The 20,209-nt window shown below is 38.4% G+C and overlaps 1 protein-coding gene and 1 long non-coding RNA gene across 4 annotated transcripts in view; one reads left to right on the top strand and one right to left on the bottom strand.

Annotated features, from left to right (window-relative positions):
- LOC109934062 (opioid-binding protein/cell adhesion molecule homolog) overlaps window positions 1-20,209 on the top strand; it is a 920,827-nt gene that overhangs the window by 538,131 nt on the left and 362,487 nt on the right. The gene's annotated exons all lie outside the window — the stretch shown is intronic.
- Window positions 11,919-20,209, bottom strand: part of LOC125486743 — a 19,440-nt gene continuing 11,149 nt past the window's right edge. Inside the window, exons 2-3 of the long non-coding RNA XR_007265371.1 lie at window positions 15,041-15,102; window positions 11,919-12,043 (exon numbers count right to left, since the gene is read on the bottom strand). This is a non-coding gene — a long non-coding RNA (uncharacterized LOC125486743). The remainder of the gene's footprint in view (window positions 12,044-15,040; window positions 15,103-20,209) is intronic.

Genomic DNA, 20,209 nt, shown 5'->3' with positions numbered 1-20,209 from the left:
TTTAACTTTCCTGACTTTGTTACTCTGATCAATATAAATCCACTGAAACTGTCTTCCAGCTGAACATGAAGGGAGACCAACAATTAAATAAATAAATAAATAACTTCTCTGTGGCTGCCTTGGAAGTGCTACTTTACTCGATACTCCAATGGATCTGTCCATGGACAAGGAAGCATTTACCCCCCCGCCAAGGAAAATGGTTCATCTTCCTGACCATAGGGAATTTGACCTACTTCTCTGAGAGCTGCGAATAATTGTTTAGTGTTTCAGTAATCTTGCAAGATGGACACCACATCCAGCTAACTAATTGGATTCAAAATTGGTTCGATGGTAGGAAGCAGAGGATGATGGTTGAAGGTTGTTTCCTGGATTGGAGACCTGTGACTAGTGATGTGCCACAGGGGTCGGTGCTGGGACCTTTGTTGTTTGTTATTTACATAAATAATCTGGATGTGAATGTGCAAGGCATGATTAGCAAGTTTGCGGATGATATAAAGTTAGGAGATATGATTGATAACAACAAAGACTATCTAAAATTACAGAGGGATCTTGATCAGATGGGGAAGTGGGCTGAGGATTGGCAAATGCAGTTCAATGCAGGTAAATGTGAAGTGTTGCACTTTGGAAAGTCAAACCAAGTTAGCACTTATACAGTAAATAGTAAGGTCCTGAGGAGCGTTGTGGAACAGAGGAACCTAGGAGTACAAGTACATAGTTCGTTGAAAGCAGCATCACAGGTGGGCAGGGTGGTGAAGAAGGCATTTAGCATGCTGGCCTTCATTGGTCGAGGCATTGAGTACAGGTGTTCGGATGTTATGTTACACTTGTATAAATCATTGGTGAGGCCACACTTGGAGTATTGTGTACAGTTCTTGTCACCCCGTTATAGGAAAGACATTGTTAAACTGGAAAGTCTGCAAAGAAGATTTACGAGGATGTTGCCAGGACTAGTAGGCCTGAGTTATCGAGAGAGATTGGGCAGGATAGGACTTTATTCCATTGAATGTAAGAGAATGAGGGGTGACCTTATTGAGGTGTATAAAATCATGAAGGGCATAGACAGGATGAATGTATATTGTCCTTTTCCCAGGGACGGGGAATTGAAAACTAGAAGGCATAGGCTTAAGGTGAGAGGGGATAGATTTAAGAAGGACCTGAGGGGCAACTTCTTCAGCAGAGAGTGGTGCATATGTGGAATAGGCTGCCAGAGAAAGTGGTTGAGGCAGGTACAATAGTAACATTTAAAAAAACATTTGGATAGGTACATGGATGGAAAGGGTTTAGAGGGATATGGACCAAACGTGGGCAATTGGAACTGGCTGAGTGGGCACCATGGTCAGCATGGACCAGTTTGGGCCAAAGGGCCTGTTTCCATGCTGTATTACTCTATGACTGTAACACTCTGTGCTTCAAGGAAAACCTGATGTCTGATCCACTTTTAAATGCTCCAAGATAAAAATGAATTTCAGACTTTGTAGTTAATTCCTAAAAGCAAGCTATGAAAGGATAGCCTTTACAAATTGCCACATTTCCTATTCTGGGCGATAACGTTAGGAGGTGGGGGAATGGGGCACTGTCCCACAGCTAGAAACAAAGCAAATTGCTTTAAGGCGAAAGCCCATCCCCATCTCAAGACAAAATTCTACCTCAGCTGCCAATCAATCCGATGGCTGACAGTTCTGTCGATAGCCACAGCTAGGATGAGAGGTAGCCCCCAGTACTGAGGAGCCCAGATTTCTGCTTGGATTGTGTAGTCAGGAAAAGTGGCTTGGGGAAGTGCTGAGCTCAAGAGACCAAGGGGAAGGGTTAAGTTGAGAGATGACCTTTTGCTTCCTGTGAACCCAGAGAATCTGCAGAAGAGTTCAACCCTCACGCGATAGCAGCCTGTGTTGGTAAAGCCACCCTGCAAAGCAAAGCTCTCACCACGCCCAATACACACACCTCCTTGCCCCCGCTTCTTGCCAAGAATTAATTACCAGTGATAGGATCAAGCCTTCAGGAGGCCAGCCTGACCCAATCTGCCCAATGTCTCTTGGAGAAATCTTCCATTCCCTGTGAAATCTCAGGTGGATGAAGTGTAGGCTAGTAGTCACTGAGAAAGCTGATTGCTGCATTGCTGGATTTTACATTTCCTCTCCATCGAACCCACCAGGGGAATGCAGCAGGGTAGCAGAAAATCCAATCTCCTATTCTTAAAAGAAATAAATTACCAGAAGGTATGAAGACAGTCCAGTGACCAGCATTTAAACTTATGTGAGTAAAATATGCTATCACTGTAGACATACATTGCAATATCAATAGGAGCTTTATCTCTTGGATTCAAATATTTGGAGATAATTATTAATGTATGTATAATTGCTTTGTATCTTTTTTCAAATGACAACTTTAAAATTTATATTGAGACTTAATTACTTCAAAATATTTTACTTTTCATCACTAGAGTCAACTTATATTTATATAGAATAATTGATGCCATCAAACATTGCAGGCTGCTGAAGAAGAGTGATATCAATCAAAACTTCATTGATTTTTTTGATACTGAGTCACAGCAAAAGATATTAGGAAACTGGTCACTAACCAGAATGAAGACTTAAAAATGCATATGCTGTTTGGAAATGAAGTACCGGGTGTCAGTTTAATTTTTAGTAGTGTGATGCAGGTTGAATCAAAACAAAATGGAGATGAGCATCTGTGCTTTTGGCTTCAGATGGCTGGAACTGGATTTGCCACAATTTCTGATGTTAATTTTCCAAGTTCAACTGCAGGTTAATAAGGTAGTTATCCACTTTGAATTCTGACTTTGAGCATGGAAACGTCACTCAAGCAGATTTTCAAAGTTTTCTTGAAAATCAAATGCTGATTCCTGATAACAGTGGATTTCTGTGTTTAATCATTTGAGGTATTGTAACTTGTGATTCAATAAGAGAAGCAAGGGAATTGAATTTATTTCAGGCTGCTTTGGCACCTTTTCAGCTAACTATTGGCAAAAATTATATTTGGCCAACATTATCAATAGCTTGCATTCTACTGCGCTAAAATTGTGACTTAAATGTCTCAAGGCATTTAAATCAGACAAAAATTGACACTGCACCAAAGAAGACATTAAGGCATGTGACAAATAACCTTGATAAAGATGTAGGCTTTAAGGAAGATCTTAGAAGAGGAATGCAAGGCAAACAAATATAAGGAGGAATTTTGTGAACAGGGTCTAAATGTATGGCTGTCGATTTTGGTGATGTGCAAGAGGCAAGGGTTGGAAAGGTGTTGAGTTTCAACGGGGTTATAGGGCTGGAGAGGTCTTAGAGACAGCAAGATGTAAGGTGAAGAAATTTTATCACAGGACTGAAAATTTTAAATTTGTGATGCTGTTGGCTTGAATAGTTCAGCAAGCACAGAGATGATGGGCAAGTGGGAGTTGTTACAATTTGGTACACAAGCTGAACGTTTTCAGATGAAAGCATGTTGACACAGGTTGAAAGTTGGGTGTCTGGCCAGGAAAACATTGATTAGTTAAATTTGGAGCTCTCAAAAATGATGGATGAGGCATTCAGTAGCAGATGGAATATAAAGTCCAAAACCAGTCAGCATGTGTGAGTATGAAAACAAAGAAAATGTCAATTGGAAAGAGCTCACTTTACTGAATTTACTAGGCTTATACATGGCAATAGTGTGCTTTACATTTGTTATTTCTTGTTGATCAAACTACATTAATTGCAATGCAAGCAGCCTAGCTATTATCTATCTTCATTCACAATTAAGAATGCGGAGCGATCAAGTTGCATTCACCAGCTTTGTTTGTTGCACAATGACCAACATGTGTGTCTTTAGACTTGTTAGATTTATTTACAATTATCATATCTTTAAATTGTGGATTTTTAGCTCAATAAAAATTTTGTTCTTGATGCCTATCTTTAGGCATTCCCAAACATCATTATGCAATACATTTATTTTGGAAGTATTTGACAAAACTGATTGATGAGAAATGTCTTTGCGCATAAATACATTTAGCACATCCTGTGAAATTTAGACAGTTTTCAGTTTCAGCCCAAAGGACTTTACAGCTTTAGTAATCAAATCAGCATCTTCATGACACCTCTGAGTATTCTTAGAACCACAATAAGTGCATCTGTTGCCTTTAAGTGGATCAATGGAGTGAATGCTAAGAATCTCACATCATTAATTCCATGTAGAATTTATAACTAAGTATAAAATAGACAAATGACAGGGAATCCTCGGTCTCTCTCCTTGAGATCTGGCCCTGAATTTCACCAGGGTCAAGCACAATGGATATCCAGTGTTTCATATTCCAGCAATGGAATTTTGGCAGTAGGTTTAGAATTTCAATTGTTATTTAAAGCACAAATTGGCTTGTAGATTTCTAAGCTCCCCCAGGAACATTTCAAATTATCTATGACTGAATATCTGAATGAACTCAAATTATTTTGAGTTGCTTTCAGGAGACTTGATTTTAGTTTTTAATCCCACCTACAAAGGGGGAAAATAAATAATGCTGCAGTTATTCATATTGAACAGACCTATCTTCCAATAAGCTAGCCAGTTATTCCCCTGATTCCAGTTCGGTGGCACTTTCCCTTGTTAATCAATTCTCGCTGTCACTGTTGGTTTCAGTACTTCCCTGATGCTATTCTAAGAATACATTTTCCCTTGTATCGTGGCCAAGAAATGACCTCTGGCAAAAATTGAAAACAGGATTTTTTCACCCACAATGGTTCTCTTAGGCCACAGCAAGGAGGCTGGTGAATTTCCTTACAATAGCAAATTGGGTTGTTGTGGAATGAAGTCTGACTGCAGCAGGAAATTTACTACTGGTCCTGGGAGAAATGATTGATTTGTCTGCGTGCTGCGTATAATTGCACCTATACTCTTGGATCAGTGTGCATTATCCCACTTCACTGACACTGTGATGAGTCTACCCTTTTTTTAAATGTCATTCTGCTGCCTATTTGATTGTGACACTGCTATCTTGTGTCCTGAACCAACACCAAATATATCATTTCGGGGTCTGTAGAACAGCACAGGCAATAAAAAGGATTGAGGTGCGCTGTTGGTTCTGCAATCTGGTTTCATTGTGTGACTCCAAAAATGCACTATTGACAATGCACAACTTACTACCTGGTTTTTGTGTTCAAGTGCATACACTCTAACCTCTTAGACCCAAAACTTTCATCATCTTTTTGTTCAAAATCATGTGAGTTGACAGCATAAATTAAGATTGTTGATTGAACAAATTCAGTTTACAGTACCAATATAACTAGGGTCCGTCTTAGTAAATAATAGATAGGAATTATTGCTATCGTTAAGTCTCATGGCATACTTGATTCTTAAAAACAAAATGTATAAACTGGTGAATTGGACTGTCTAAAATAACTGAAGGCTATGGAGCAGTTTTAAAATAACAATGACAAGGATGACAAAATTGCCCCTGCACTAACAGTGAAATGACAGCAAAATTAAGATTGCATGGTTTTTGATTGCACTGACTTTTCTATTATTGGTTAAAGAATTTGATTCTGGAACAAATATTTATGCAAGTGTTATTTTGATGGGATTGGGCAGAATGATTTTACAAGCTTTTCAGCTAACAGGTCAAATTATATCCACCTAACTAGTGAATACAGTGTAAAGTCTAACACAGAAGTCATACCAGTGCCAGCATGAATATTGTAATTCAGCAGGCATTGTCAAATGTAATTGAGTGTCAGTGTATTAAGTTATTGTGTAACTCAGTTAATATTGTACTTCATTCTCATTCAGAATATACTGCAATAACAGGGGAAGAAACATAAAATGTATAGAGAGATAAGTTGTACTGTATATCATTAGTTTCAAACTGTAGTAATTGGATTATACATTGGATGTTTTTCAGTGTTGGCCACTGTGTCCCCATTAATAACTGGACTATGAAAAGCTAACAGCTCTGCCTATTTACGCAGTAATTTGACATCACAGCTGTGCTTCTATTCCCAGTAACAGCTTAACTGGGCAGCGGGGAGCCACCTCCTTGAATTCACAAGATTCAATCAAGCAAACTAAATTTTGATTCTGATCATTTGATTGCATATTCAAATCTGAACCATCTGGTCACAATTTTTCAGAAGCTTACTAGATGTTAGTTAGTGGAAGCTGCATTGGTTGCAGAAACAGTTCAATCCAATTGCAAAAGAAAAACCCTCGTCTGTTGCTCGAAATATCTGTTCATTATGAATATGCTTGTTTGAGCTTTTAAGAGGAAAATTGCTCTTTACTGGCACAATTCTAGGATCATTAGTGTCATTTACAAAGTCTGGTGGAGATAATGAAAGTTGTTCAAGCAATTGGCAAGTGAATGGACATTACTGATATCTGCAATGAAATAACAATTTGGCAACATTTTTTGAGCACTCCAAATATCAGTCATGCATCATCTTATTAATTTTCCATTCGCTTTAATATTCCTATTATTAGAATTAAAATTGTTCCCTTTAGTCAAATGATGCCTATTCCAATTTTGTTTTCATAAAAGCAGCTAGAATTGCTTTTGGCCATATCATTCATTCTGAAATCTGAGTTATGAAACAGATTTTACCAGCTTGCTGCAGCCATGTTCAAATGCTGACACACATCATTGGTAAACCCAACCCTGGTTCCTTTGCACAGGCAGTGGTAATGTTTCTTCTTCAGAAACAAAAATAGAAATTGCTGGAAAGGTTCAGCAGGTCTGGCAGCATCTGTGGAGAGAGATTGGAGACAATGTTTCAGATCAAGTGTCCCCTCCCCAGAACTTGTCACTGAGGAATGTGAAGTGGCTGTGGAAAAAAGTTTTAACAAATACCTGGTGAAATACCAGGAGCAGCAGTGAAATTAATGACGGTGGACCATAAAAAAGATTGGAGCAGAAATCCTGTCAGAGAGAGGAGCAGAAATTCTTCAAGGTAGGCATGCCTAGAAGAGATGCAGCAGTGAGTAAATATTAAATAAAAACCGAATGAAATGAATGAAAGCTCTAAGGGTCACTCGACATAGATGCTGCCAGACGTGCTGAGTTTTTCCATCAATTTCTATTTTTGTTTCTGATTTACAGCATCCACAGTTCCTTCAGTTTTTATGTTTCTTCTTCAACTGTTGTAGTCCATCTGCTGGAGAAGCTTCTACAATGCCATTGGTTAAGAAGTTTCAGGATTTTGAATCAATCATGGAATATGATAACTGTGTTAATATCACCTGACAAACCTGAAATGACGAAGTGACTGATTAATTTTCATCTACATAACATGTCTCTAGTTATGTCAATTGTGCTGTGAGAATGTACATGAGGCATGATGGGCACATATCAAATCGTCCATTTCTGAAGAAGGGTCCAGACCTGGAACGTCAGCTTTCCTGCTCCTCTGATGCTGCTTGGCCTGCTGTGTTCATCCAGCTCCACAACTTGTTATCTCAGACTCCAGCATCGGCAGTTCCTACTATCTCAAATTGGCTACTGTTGAGTTTGCTTGTTTGGCCTTAGTTGGAATATAAGGGTTCTGTAAGCATGCAATAGTAATGGTCAATTCCCCTGCCCAAACAAATACTTCAGCAAATTTAATATGAAATTTCTTGTGTAAGCTTCTTCTGATTTCATGGGATCACTATTTTGGTCATGGAAATTGATCATCGAAACAAGATGCACATCGATGATGCTTATGAAGCGTATTTAGGTTTGGGGTTTTTTGTAGAGCAAAAGGGCATTTTGATGCAGTTCATCAATGTTCCATTGATGAGGAATGACCTAACATTTGACCACTCGTGGAGCAGACGATGCAGGGGCAAACCAGGGCTTCATTGGCACAGATTTTGATTACATGCAGTCAGGGTATAAGAAAGACATAGCTTCCTGTTGTCCTTTGCTGTAGAACCAGGTATTGAGCGCCCAGTCAGAAATTACATATTTTTTTCCTTGATTATTGATCACCCCTCAAGGTATGGAAAGGGTCTAAGGTATTAAATATCAATCAGGAAACATATAACCTTTTAGCATTCTGGATGTGTTAAAACAGAAAGCTGAAGAGGAATTGCCCTTTTTTGTGAACTTAAACATAGAAAGTCTACAGGAAAGAGACCAATTGTTTGCTTGCGGGTTGTATCTCCTGGATTTCTGACTAATTGTCTGTTTCATTGCATTTTGAAGGAGCGTTTGTGACGATACTATGGTTTGAGGAGTTGTGTTTTGACCTGGTTTCTTTGAGAGAGATTAGGGCACAGGTGTCGAGTAATCTATGAGAAGATAAATGACTTGTGAAGCATTGGTTGTTTTTTTTAAAAAAAAAGTTGGAACAATGGGAGGAGCCTGAATGGGTGTGGTCAAGCTCCCACCCACAGAACCAGGATCTTTGGTTTTCAGCAGAAGCTGTTGAGCTTGTGGAAAAGCTACCACCTCTCTCTGAGACAATCTGACTTCTGAATTTGCCTTTTGCCGAGTGTGTATTTATGGGATATTACTATATTGGAACAATTACTGTTTAATAGTAAAATAATCTGTTATTCTGTTAAGTTTTCCAATAGAGTTACGTTATTCCAAGTCCCTCTTTCTTTTGTTGTATTTTAATTGTAGTGTTTGAATAAACTGTGTTTTGCTTAACGTCGAGTAGTTTGACCAACCGAAATGCAGCAGCTCTTACCTACCTCTAAAATAAGAAAAAGTTAGAGTCTACGCTGCCTTTTTATTATATTTTGAGAGGGTCTGGTCCACAACAGGTTTCTATCTACAAGGCCTAGCAGGTTTTCTCACTCGTCTTAATAAACATACTTCATTAACTACTTAAGATGCCTCTCTCAGCAGATTCTCGCCCCATTCCACCACTCACTGGAACACCTTAACACTGCTAGGATATCCTGGAAAGAACTAGCATCCCTAGCACCAGTGCCATCTTTGACCATAGACCAGAAGACCATAAGATACTCGAGCAGAATTAGGCCATTCAGTCCATGGAATCTGCTCGGCCATTCAATCATCACTGATATGTTTTTCAACCCCACTCTCCTGCCATGTCCCCATAACCATTGATCCCCTTTACTAATCAAGAACCTATCTCTGGCTTAAATACAGTCAATGACTTGGCCTTCACAGCTGCTATAGCAATGCATCCACAGAGGCACCACCCTCTGGATGAAGGAATTCCTCCTCATCTCAGTTCTAAAGGGTCGTCTCTTCATGCTGAAGCTGTGCCCTTGTGTTCTGGTCTGTCCTACGAGCAGAAACATCTTCTCCACATCCACTCAATCCAGGTCTCTCTATACCCTATAAGTTTCAATGCTATCACCCCCACTAACCACATCCCCTCCCCAACTTCCATCTGAACTCCAGAGAGTAAAGACCCAGATTCCTCAACTGCTCCTCAAGCCCTTCATTCTTGGGATCATTCCTGTAAACCTCCTCTGGATCCCCTCCAATTCCAGCACATCTTTACTTTGCTGTTTGACCAGAGCTTTATACAGCCTCAGCAGTCCATCTCTGCTGGTTTTCATGCACCCTCTCAAACAACCACAAATTCCCTGTCAATGAATGATCATTGTACCATAGCTACATCAACAATAACCCATACTGTGCCTGGTCCATTGGTCACAGTTCACTTGTGTGGGAAATATCAGAAACAGAACGGATCCTCAATAATGTGAGCAGTCAGCATTCACAACTCTCACAAGCGCTAGTTCATCCTTCAGTACAGTAGGCCATGAAGATGCAGAAAGGCTGGTAAGTGTCTGATAATAACCTCAGGGATAGAAGTGTGCAGGCAGCCACTGTCCATGAAGCATACCCTGCCTGCTGTCTCAGATGGAGGCATGGAGGAACAGGCAGCAAGCTGTTGTCACGAGGTACCGACCCTTGACTTTCATGTTGGGAATTGTCTCCAACCAGTTTCTATCTAAAAGGCGAGAACAGGAAACTACATATCAATGAGATGATATGAAATACTAATGGGATGCAAATAGGCTTTTCATCACTCAGTGCTGAGATTCTCATTCAAAACTTGGTTGCACATGACTTTTCAAAGTACAGAATTGCATTTTTCTGATCTTACCACATTTTCCCTATTAACTCACCAATGTCTATATTGTTCAGGAACTCAAAAGACTCTGTCCAACAACTGAGAGAGGGAAAGAATTTTATCAGTCAAAGTTGCTTTCTCTCTTCAATCATTGTTAATATACTGTCCCTTTACAGATTCTGGTGGCTACATCATTGTTTCATTTCAACTCAGGTCGTAATAGGCAATCTTTCACTCCTCAACATGTGTGGTCATCAGATAAGTGTAAGCATAACAAGAAATTCAAATTTCTTGATGCCTCAATGAGTTTCCTTATAACAGTAATTCCAAATCAGCCAGCTTTTTAAGCTCTGTGTGGGTTGCTTGGGCTTGTTACATGATCACAACAACCATTTTGGGGCAATGGTGTGCTTTCTAAAACTATTGTTCATTATTGAAATTGTCAGGTATTAAAATAAATAGATGGAAGTTGAATATTGATAATCCATTTTCACTGCAATCACAACAAAAGAATGACAGGGAACTGGATGAAAATTGTCCTGTAGTTTTAAAAGTAAAATAGTGCGAATTCAGCTTCTGTGGGGTGGTTGTAAAATGAGGGTGCAATTGCATTGAAAAAAATGCATTTCTAAGTCTTTTTTTTACTTTTTGATAAATGCTATATAATGTTATTCACCAGTTTATTAGCTATCAGTGTGCTATTCTCATGATTTTGAGATGTATTTCAATGAAGTTAGTTTGAGAATATTTTTATCTTATAATTCTGTCAATATTGTTATTTATTCTCTAAAAGTCTGAATCCTCACATCAGTTCAAATGTCAGAATGTCCAGATCAGGGCACAGTAGAAATAGCTGCTGATGCTGCGCTGATATCACAGCTACCTAGTAGACAGTGGAGCTCACAGATACCAAAAGAGCTGTTCAAAAGTCTTGTCTCATTGCTACCGTGCATTTCATTAGATATTGTGTAGGTGAGTGGATATTAAGGTTACTGGATGAATTGTAGATCAAGTGGACTGCTATTCCCAGGGTGATGTTCGACTACTTCAGTTACAGTGCTGCATCCATGCAGGCAAGTAGGGAGCATTTCATCACTCTGTGACTTGTTGACAGTGCAGAGAGTTTCTACAGTCAGCTGGTGAGTCATTGAATGCAGAGCAGCTAGCAGTTTTACTGACCACAGCATCCATATGGCTGATGTGATTGAATTTTGGTGGTGGCAAAGATGGTGGCAAGAATGGGTAGTTAGACTGTTTGTTGTCAAAGTTATCCAGTGCCTCCAACTTGAGTAGTGCATAGTTGTCACTTCTCAGCCCAAGTTATCCAGATCAGGCTTAATTTAAACGCAGATTGCTCTATGCATGAGGAATTTTGAACGGCGCTGAACCCTGTGCAAGCAGTGTAAATTTTAACCTTATGATATATACAGTAGGGTTTGAATACTCCCCTGAATAATTCCTCCAGCAATGTCCTGGAGCTGAAGTGGTTGGTTTCCAATGATGTACCAGCATTTTAATATATTGGTGACCAAGTGTAGTTTTTTCCATCCACAGTGGAATTTGAAATTTATTTTTGTCGCATTCTGTGTTTTGCAGTTTTTATGACAATAACCCTTAGTAGAAGGACCAAAAATAATAAAACTTCAAAATGATTGTTAAGAGTCCACACAGGTCTTGTTTACTTCAAAATGACTGGCAAGAGTTCAAACAGGTCTTGTATACCTTAAAATGGAACTTCAGCTTTACTGGTGTGAGTAGTAATGCTTTGTTTTAACAATTTCGATCTGTATTTTCCTTCTTTGAATGAATGAAGTTTGTAGATTGTAATTCCCAGGCTATGATTTTTTTTTAAACTTGTAGATTGGTGCAATTTCCAAATCTAACAGGGCTGTTTTTGACAACATGACAACATTAGATATAGAGCTGACTATGGCTCCAGATTATTAACAGCAATCATGTCAGGCTTGATCTCTGCATCCTCTTCTCTTGCCTGTCTGTTGGAGGCGCTGTTGTTTGATCTGGAACAATAAAATACAGAAGCAAAAATGAATGTAAATTCAGCTCTTTTCTTACTTTTCTGAAGTTATGTCAGGAAAGACCATGTTTATCTGACACTAGCCTTCAAGATCTTCCAAATTATTTTGGTTAACTCCCACTGGAGTTTGCAATGCACAAAAATGCTCATTTTTATTCATATGGCTTTGGTTTTGTCTGATGGCATGATCTTTAATAACTTTGAAATAACAGCGTGAGACAGTCTAAGAAACAAACATTTCTGCTATCGTCATTAAGAGCAGACCAAAAGATATTGAATGTGCTGCTAAACATTACATAACAAATCACCTCAGACCATTTCTCAACTTGAGTCATGAGTAATAAATTGAATGGCACCTCCTAGCAGGTGACAGATGTGAGACCAGAAGCAATCTGTAAGAAAACACTGTGCAGATAAGCATATTTCTGTTATTTTGATATTTTAATATATATTTATATAACATAGATGTATATTATGTATATGATATTATTTAGAATGCATTGTAACGGGGTTGTGAATTTCTCTACATAATATTTTACAAAACCTTGTCTGAAAGGTGTTGTTAAACCAATAATCCATTATGTCTATTTCCAATGTTATGGATTAATGGTGTAACAATATGAGCATATAGGATCATGATGTGATTGTGCGATATACATTACAATGAGATGAGACAGCTCATGGAACAGACTCACTAAGCTGGTATATATCAATGTTTATATGCAGTCTTAGTAAGTAAATAAAGGTTATGATAAAATGGAACCAGATCTAGACAATTGTGGAAAGATTTCAGAGAAGCAAGTCAGCCCCAGCCCCACACACATTTGCCACCACATTCACACTGAGCACCTTCCCTCCCTCTATGTTTACAGTGACCTGAAGACAAAACACATAGTGCAAACACATTGCATAAGTGAGGAAAAACAGGAGAGAAGAAACTGACTGTTTCATCTGCTACCCAGCCCTTCAACCAATTTGACATAGAGATTGGGTAATCATGTCAGAGTAGTGAGGTAGGGGGCAATGTGCCATTCTGGCTGGTTGTAGATTTACTGCTGTTTGTACGACCTATCAAATTCTTTGACAAGGATACTTTTTATAGAATATTGAGTGAAGCCATTCATGATTTCCATCAATGTGACCTTGTTATCAATATAAGAGAGTAGGAAAGGTTCACAAGATAAAGATCAATTAAGCTAAGATGCAACAAGATGACTTCAGTTTGGATAAGTAATAAAGTAATTCAAATGCAACAGTATTTCTAACGCAGACAATGAAAGGATGTAAATTAGAACGTGTACTCAAGGGTTTTGGAGAGCAATTATTGACTGTTCGTGGAAGGTTTCTTGTCACTGTGGAGCCATTGCCAATGAAACTACTGGGAATAACCTCAAATGTAATTGACAATAAATCAAATATTGCTATTATCTTATAAAATCATTTATAAGAACATGTTTGGAATACATAATTTTTTAGCAACTGATCTGTGCAAGACCAAATCTCTGGAAACAGTTCATGAACAAAAAGGCTACTTTAGGGTTTTGAAATTCTTAGATTTACAGGGCTTCATTTATTTTCAGTTTTCTTTTAAAAGGTGAGAGGAAACATGGTCCAATTCTTCAGTGCAATCAGCAGTGGCAATAATGTTTACATAAATTTGTGACTTGACTGTGATTAGAAAATTGAAAATTAAATGGGCGACTTAAAACCTATTTTGGATTGGTTGCTCATGATGAGAGAAAATGTGAACATCATGGGTCACAATAACCTTTCTGCTATTGATGATTGTTAATCATTCAAAATTCTTGAACTGAAGTCGGCACGCGTATTATTCAAACACTCCTCACTTGAATACCGAAATAGACTGATGCATCTCCAGTAACCATTTTGTCTTTGTCAGTCATTTTCTGATACCACAAGGATCTTGACCCCTTTCTTCTCCTCCCACCTCTGCATGCCCCTCAGAAACATTGCCTAATAGCACAAACCTTACACATGTGCAGATGATATCCAGCATGCTGCAAATTCTGTGTTGTCAGACTGATTACCTGATTGCAGTTTAGACAGAATTTCCTCCAATTCAACAAGAACAAGACTGAAGTTGTCAAATTCCTTAACTGCAAACATCTCTGTTTGTTTGAACTCAATCTGGCAGCTACCTTAGACCGAAATTGAAGTCAACGATAATATCCTGGAATATCATCACAATGGTACATATTGCTCTTGACAGTAACGTTAAATTTGGAGCATAATGAATGTTGGAACATAACAGCAATTTTGAAGCCTTTCAGATAGGATTGGAGATTGTGCTACAGCTTCCATCCTTTCATCATAGACCCTATCTGCTTTGGCAAGTTCGCGTACGTTATATACGTTTGATAGCGTGCTGATCTCAGAAGATTAATAAGGATTGGTTTCAGGTGATTTGGCCCTACAATTTTGGAATAAGAGTGGTGAGAATGTAGAACAAACTTCCAACGTGGAGTGGTTGGAGTAGAGAGCATTTACACATGCATGAAGGTGAAAAGAATAGAAAGGTTATGGCATGTGGTGGTGTGTTGAGAATGGCAGCCCTGCAAGCACTGTGAGTAAAAGTCTAAGTTACAGTTTTATTCAGAGATGATGGGTGAGTGAGATGTTTCAAAAGCCATTTCGTACAGATAAGTGCGGTGTCATCCACACAGCGACAAGAATGCTGTACTGTGTCCTTTGACGATAAATAGTGATCAGGATTGAAACTGGTTATGATGGTCCCATGGTTTAATCAGCCTGAAGCCATCACAGTATAAACTCAAATTGTGAATCATTATTTAGGTGACAGAATTTGGATTTTCCTGTTTGACATAGAATATCACACAGACAGAATTCCTCACCTTGAGGAAAGGAAAAAAGGGAAATACATACAGTATACACAATGGCATACGTGGGATTTATGAGATTAAGGAAGGATCTTGATATTATAATCAGTTCTGATACTCACCGGACTTTGTACAGAACTTCAACTTTAAGAATCCAGAAATGACAGATCACCCCTTTTGTAACCTATAAACGAAGTCATTTCATTAGAACATTTATTGGAAATATTGGACCGATACCTAATACAAATTGATACCATTTTAAAACTATTACATTTAAGTTTTTAATACAGTTATTTATCTCATGTTTGTGGGTTTTTTTATTAAGAAAAGATTACCATCCATCTGACTCATGGAATATATAGTAGTAAGGCTCACAGTCCAAATGAGTAGATGTTGTTTAGAATGGACAAAACAATCAGAATTGGTCCAGTCAGTCCAATAGAAATGAATACCTGCTTAACAGTAAGATTAAAGCTCGCAGGGATAGGTTATGAAAATACCTCTCCAAGGAAATGGCTTCTGCAATTCGAAATAGGGCAAGGCTGAACAGGACTGAACTATCTTTTAGTCAAAATTAGGCAATTCAGTTCAGCTTCAAGTTTGCAATTCTATCTGTGGCTCTCCTTCAGAAGATTGAGCAAACAAAATAGTTATCTTGTTACTACATCTTCAACAGTGACTGAGTGAACTGGCTTGATAGTCTGGATGATATTTTCTTCTCCCCATCTCCACCACCCCCCCCCCCCCCAAAAAAGTAAATCAAATAAAATTGAGGGTGTCAATATGCCATACTGTTCAGCTCTATTTCTATCTGCAACAGAGGCCACAGTATTTTTGACTATCTAATGTCAAATTTTACTCTTAAGCATATGTTCATTCGGTTTTTTTTTGACTAACGTTTCTGACAACACACAAGTACTGTCATTGAGCTATGTGGCTTATTTGTAACAGTTTATTTCATGACTCATGTGGTTTTTTTGTTTTGCGAAAGGAAACATCAAATAAAATTTGATAATACAACAAAATTAAAAACTTAAGTGGAACAGTGTTACAGTTGTACCAGATTATTTTTTTCTCTCAGGGTTCTGTTTGTATTCTAAAGATACTACCTGGATGATGAGTTGAAAAAGAAGTGATTTGTAGTTTTTGGATTCTCAAAGTTAAAGTTTGGTATTAATCCAATGTTACTTTCTTTAGTTATGTGTGGAATAAAATTCATTGCAAATAGGGAACCATTTCCAATTGAAACTGAGAAACTGGTCATCACAAAATGCTAGTTTCTGATCAGTTCAAGTTCCTCTTTTCTCATTTCTCTTTGCTTGTTTTATGCTTTTATCCTCCTCTCCCCGCCCCTTTATCTCCATTCTTTCCTCCATATTCAGATTTTTGTTGTTCAATGTATGAGAGCAACCTTTTAACCCTTTCTGTCTTTCACAGAATGTGGTTGTCGATTGTCCATTCTCAATTCCCCTTGAGGTGGTGCTGGTGAGCCATCTCCTTCAACCACTGGAGTCCATGTGGTGTAGATACACTCACAGTGCTATTAGGGAGGTAGTTCCAGTATTTTAATGGAACAGTGATAAACCTTCAGTGGTGTGTGGCTGAGAAGGGAACTTGCTGATCGTGTTGTTCCTGTGCATTTGCTGCTCTCGTTCTTTAAGGTTTTGGAAGGTGTTGTAGAAGGAACATTAAAGAGATGTTGCAGTGAACTTTGGATCTGGTACACAATGCTGCCACTGTGCATCAGTGGTGGAGGAAATGAATTTTTTCAGGTGGTGGATGTGGTGCCATTGAATGGGCTGTTTTGTCTTTGATGGTGTCAAGCTTCTGGAAAATTGTTGGAGCTGCACTCATCCAGGCAAATGGACTGTATTGCACCATACTCCTCATGTACGCCATGGAAATAAACTGCAGATCTTGGGCATTAATGAAATTAGTTACTCATTACAAAATTCCCAGCTGCTGATCTGGTCTTGCAGTCATAGTTTTTAATCAGCTGGTCCAATTCAGTTTCTGAACCCCAGGATGTTGATGGTGGGGGATTCATAATGGTAATGCCATTGAATGTTAAGGGGAAATGATTGAAGTTTTTTTTGTTGAAGATGGTTATTGTTGAACAGGTGCTGTTTGATTGCACTGTATACAACACCTTCACATGTTACTGATGATGGAGAGCCTGAAGTGGCAGGAATTGGCTGTGTTATATTTGTCCTGCTTTTCGAGAATTGAGCATACCTAGACAATTTTTCCATAGAGCTCAGTAGCACTTTGAGCTTAAGCCTGAATGTTGTCTCGGTCTCACTGCAGACTGTTGCACTATCTGAGGAGTTGTGAATTCTCTTGACTTTTATAGATATTTAGTCCTCGGAGATTTCCTCAAGGAATTTCTGCTCAGGGTTTGAGATGATTACTTTTCCAACAGCCACAACCATCTTCTTTTCTGCGTGTTAAGACCTCAACCAGTGAAGACTATCTTCCCTGATTTGCATTCACTTTGATGCCATGTTTGACCAAATGCTGCCTTGATGTCAGGGGTGGTCACAATCACCACCCCTTGTGAATTCCGCTCACTTTCAAGGTTTGGACCAAGACTGTAATGAGGGCAGGAACCTAATGGGCCTGGTACAACATGAAGTGAGATGACTATTGCTGAACAAGTGCTGTTTGATTGCACTATCGACAACAGCTTCCACATTTTGCTCATGATGGAGAGGATACTGAAGTGGGCCATAATTGGTTATGTTAGATTTATCTACTTTTTAAGGATTGCACGTACCTGGGCAATTTTCCACATTACTGGGTAGTAATTTGAGCTAATGTTATGATGGTTGCTGTAGACAATATGGGGAAATCATAAATAGGCTCAATCCAATCCCAGTATTTATTTCTGTTCTCGGATACAAGTACAACATTCTATTCCTCATGTGGATGACACTGAACTTACCTGTATGAAATGGCATTTGAAATGACTCAGTGACCAAACTTCCCTAAAGAAAACTAATTTGTCAATTTGTTCACCACATGACTGTTCTCCCATGTCTCTCCATTCTCTTCTCCCTCTTGCGTGCATCAGTGCTATTTATTTCAATCACTCCATGTTGAAGCATATTCCACATTCTTAGCGCTGCCATCCCAAGGTTTTGGGAGAAAATATGCCTGATACCAATCCCTGTGAACCTTCTGGGATCAACAAGCTATCAAATATATGACTGTGGCTCATTTATAACCTCCCCTATTTCTCTACACCCTCTGGGACAAATGTGTTTGGGTTCTCTGGCACTATGAATCTCAACTATATTAATCTTTGCTGAAACCACTTCCTCAGTTTCTTCCACTAAAGCAATTTTAGTTCTATACCTATCCAGCAATAATGGGACTGTGACATTACCTTCAGAAAGGAGAACAAATGAAAAATGGCTCTTTCATTTATCAGCTGTTTCCTAATCCTCATGCATAACTTGACCTCCTAATAAACCATTCAGAGTTCAATGCTGTCTTCAATTGTCTTGTGACCCCTAATGTAACTGGAAGGAATTTGTACAGGATTCTTTATTTGAACCTGTTATGAGAGTATAAGAGGCATATTTGTTTCTGCAAGCTAGAAAGTGGTCCCCTGTACAAGACACAAATTGAAAACCCTCGGGTTGAGGATGAGAGACTGAGATCTTTGAGTTGCAAAGGGGCATTGAGTGATTTTGCTAATACATTTGATGTATGAAACTATAACAATGCTGTTTTCATTTGTAATGTTTTTGATAAACAAACATATAAATATGATGAATTTGACAAAAATTGTTTTGATGAATCTTTTATTTCTGTCAGCATTTAATGTGTATCACTTATTTTTCAACGATGGAATCCAATAGATGGAGGAGGCCATTACACTCATGCATTCAATGTTTCATCTAATTTAGTTTTGTTTTGCAGGACCTGTTCATTTCAATACATCATACAGGAGCCCTGCATTTGTGTTATCTTAAATGGGACACCTAATGACTGTCTTGTGGGTTACCTTTGAGCATATGTGCATCTGAGAAGGAAGATTTCTTGTGCTGCAATACAGTTATAATAGCTGTCGCTACCTATTGTTTTAATTGTGGAACTTTGAAACATTTACTCAAAATTTTAAAAATAATACATTTAATTGGCAGCTAAGGAAGTATTGGAACAACTGGTAGAGACTGTCACAATGTTTCTTATATCTTTTTCAATATTTATTGTGGTGGAACTGTGAGCTTTGCATTAGTTTAATGTTGAACAGCTACATATTTTAAAAGAGAAGAAAACGTACACAAGGGTTTGCTATTGTTTAATGACCTGGAATTTAATACAAATTAATTACTGATATAAGGAGTACTGTGCATGATTTGACACTGATTGTTGTCATGCCCAGGCATGGCAGCTGGTTGGACGTTGAGTTGGCCAATCAGGAGATAATCTGTTCTATTCAGCCAACCACAGAGAATATTGATTTTAAGAAAAAAAGGGAGGAGGTGGGTTCTATCTGTTTTTTTTTGGCAGTTGCAGAGTGATTCTGAAAGCTTTATTCCTGGCTGCTGTGTATTACTGTCAACTTTTCTAGCCAGTTAAAGAATTGTTAAATGTTGTGAGAAAAGAATTTCAGTCTGTAAGAAAAAAGTAAATACTTCTGGTAGTCTACTGAATCTGTTCACTTTTACCAGTGACTTTGAAATTAGGTATACAGTTGTGTACCTGTGAACAACTCTACCCAAGAGTTGCATAAAGGCTTGGCACCCATCATTTCAAATTGTTTAATTGAACTGGCAAATTACAAATATTTAACTTTATCCCTTAACTGTGCCTGACTGTCTGGCTGAGAGAGACTAGGGGTTATGCTCAAAGAAGACTGGGTTTCTATCATAGATATTAACTGGCTTACCTTGTTTAGAGTTATTCTGCTAAATTTACAATACTCATAATAAATTGTTCATTTTTATTTAACTTATAAACTTGGTGTTCAAGATCTGACATTATAAATTCTGGTTAGGAACAATTGGGCAATTCTGAGTGTCATTGAGTATTTTAATTTCACTGTGGTGTGAATCCAGTAGTAGTAAGGCTGGTTTTGTTTGTGCCATAGTAAACCATTTTAATTGTGTTTAAAAAAATATTTATAGTTACAGAACAGAAATGATCTCAACTTTGGGACTAACACATTGTCTGTCGTACATGTGACTTTACCAGTACAACAAAGTGCAGGGCTGGATGAACACAGCAGGCCAAGCAGCATCATAGGAGCAAAAAGGCTGACGTTTCGGGCCTAGACCGTT

Source organism: Rhincodon typus, chromosome 32, assembly GCF_021869965.1.
Source record: "Rhincodon typus isolate 14 chromosome 32, sRhiTyp1.1, whole genome shotgun sequence".
Taxonomy (NCBI): Eukaryota; Metazoa; Chordata; class Chondrichthyes; order Orectolobiformes; family Rhincodontidae; genus Rhincodon; species Rhincodon typus.
The sequence above is the reverse complement of the archived record's forward strand: the minus strand, read 5'-3'. Positions and strand labels throughout refer to the sequence as shown.